The following is a 2,375-nucleotide window of genomic DNA, read 5'->3' as shown; positions in this document are numbered from 1 at the left end:
ACATTCTCAGAATGCTCCACCCCAAATTGAAATTGAGGATTGAGAAAATAACCTAAGTATAATTTATAAGAATATCATCAAATAATAATAATCTAAAGCTTAAAATAATAAAATATAAAAATTTGTTTCTTAATTATATGAAACATTTTATCTTACCAGCTAAATACAAGTCGGAATGCATAAAATTCCATCTATTGTCAATAATCTTTTCATACTCTGTGAAATATCGACAATTTTGTTGAGTTGCTCATTTAACTCTATCAACAGCCTCATAAATAAAGCCCATCATTGGTTTTTCATCGCTATCCACAAGTCTCAATACTCTTACTAAGGGCTCATAAACTTTTATGAGGTCATTGGCTTTTTTCCAAAAATCTTTTCCCAAAACAATTTTTTTGGCTTCATAAGCAGGCCCTGACTTTTGCTTTCCCCATTTTGATTCTTTAAATTCCTATATATTCATAAGAAAAATTATAAAATAATATAATTTAAATTATTTGGAACTAATAAAATCACTAAAGGTTACTATATTTAAGTAATTATATTAACTAATTATAAAATACTGACCTTTGAATTAAACATTTCTCTCAAACCTTGCTTTTGTCTTGTTATCTCTTCAAGTTGAATGAAATGAGTTGCAAATCGAGTAAGAGCGGGTCGAAGTATTTGTTTCCCTTGTGTATACTTCTTCATCAAATCAACAGTCCAAATGTGATTGTATATAAAGCAAGTCACTTTCTTTGCCTCATCTAACACTTTTGCTACACTAGGCTTTTTCCCAATATCTTCAAGACATAAATCTAAATAGTGAGTTGCACATGAGGTCCAATATAGATGTTGTCTTTTCAACATTAATTTTTTTCCAGCAGCTTTCATTGCTGCCTCATTATCAGTCACTATTTGGACAATGTAATTTTCTCCAATTTCTTCCACAACTGAATCTAACAAACAGTAGTAGAATTCAACATCTCTACTACGGACACTTGAGACATCTACCGATTTCCAAAAAATGGTTCCTTTACTGTAATAAACAAGGAAATTAATGATGTGCATTTGATTCAAACTGTTGGTCCAACCATCACACATTAGAGTTGCACCCAATTCTTTCCAATGAGTCTTTAGTACATTTACCCAATCATGAACTCGTTGATACTCTGACTTCAAATACACATCTGAAACCTCATAAGGTGTTGGGAGCTTTACACCTTGTCCAATTTCTGTTGCCACTTGAATTAAGTTATACAACCATGGAGAGCTTGCTAATTGAAAAGGAAGTCTTTCATATATTATAAATTTAGATACCGCTTCACCTATCTTCCTTCGAAAACTCTTTAAAAAAGAGTCATTGACCTTTGGTTGCTTTGAACTTTTGCTTCTAACCAATTCAGGTATAGCTCCCCTTAAGGTAAACTTAGACTCACCTGGGATAGATTTACTTGTTGTTTCTCTATTATGTTCTCTAGCTGATCCATGAGAAGATCGCCCTTCTTCACAAATGTTATCCCAACCACCAGTACTTCGTCTAAATTCTTCCCTTCTATGCCACTCATGTTGTGATTGGATACTTTCTCGAGTTGCTTGCCTTATAGCAGAAACCTCATCAATGAATCCCTCGTGCTCATCCTCCTCTTCTGTTAATTGAGATAAGAATTCATCTTTTCTCCTCTTTTTGTCTATTTTCTTTGTGTTGCTTTCTTTTAGTACATTCATCATACTTTCTCTAATGACACCTGTTAATAAAATAAAAATAATTCACACTTTATATTATTATCAATTATATATAATCTTTATTGATAAATTTACAATAACATTTAATAATAATAAAGTATCACATACCAGTAACATTAGGGCATGGTTCAACATTGCCGGTTTTATGAGCAATGTGCTCTTTAAATCGTGTTATTCCTCCTTTCACAACTTTACCACAAAGTTTACATACGATATTTCCTCTCGCATTTGGCACTGAAGTTCCAAAGTGCCAACCTATATCATTACTTGGTGCACCCTCCAATCCTTTAGTCGGGAGCTCTTCACGTGGTGGCATGCTTTATTTTTATTTATATATAAGAAACATAAAATTATATTTAGAAATATCAGCAACTCATTACTTATATTATCAATAATATAATACCAAAAAAAGTAAACAAAATTTAAAGCTAAAGTAAAGACCTAATATTATAGAAATAAATAAATAAATATTGTGTAAAACAATTTAATAATAATAATAATGGTATTAATAATAATAATAATAATAATGATGATGATGGTATTAATAATAATAATAACAATAATAAAAATCTTAAAATTAAAAATTATATGAAAGGATATAGTATATAGATAAATAAAATGATATAATAAAATAAATGTATTTAAAA

At 30.0% G+C, this 2,375-nt stretch overlaps 1 long non-coding RNA gene across 1 annotated transcript; it reads right to left on the bottom strand.

Annotated features, from left to right (window-relative positions):
* Window positions 1–398: 398 nt before the first annotated feature.
* On the bottom strand, window positions 399–762 carry LOC121214721 (uncharacterized). Its single transcript, XR_005910428.1, has 2 exons — window positions 568–762; window positions 399–451 (listed from the first exon to the last, which is right to left on the bottom strand). It is a non-coding gene; the product is annotated as an uncharacterized lncRNA (long non-coding RNA).
* Window positions 763–2,375: the final 1,613 nt, after the last annotated feature.

This window comes from Gossypium hirsutum, chromosome D02 (genome assembly GCF_007990345.1).
Source record: "Gossypium hirsutum isolate 1008001.06 chromosome D02, Gossypium_hirsutum_v2.1, whole genome shotgun sequence".
Classification (NCBI taxonomy): domain Eukaryota; kingdom Viridiplantae; phylum Streptophyta; class Magnoliopsida; order Malvales; family Malvaceae; genus Gossypium; species Gossypium hirsutum.
Note: the sequence above shows the minus strand (reverse complement) of the source record. Positions and strands in the feature narration are given on the sequence as shown.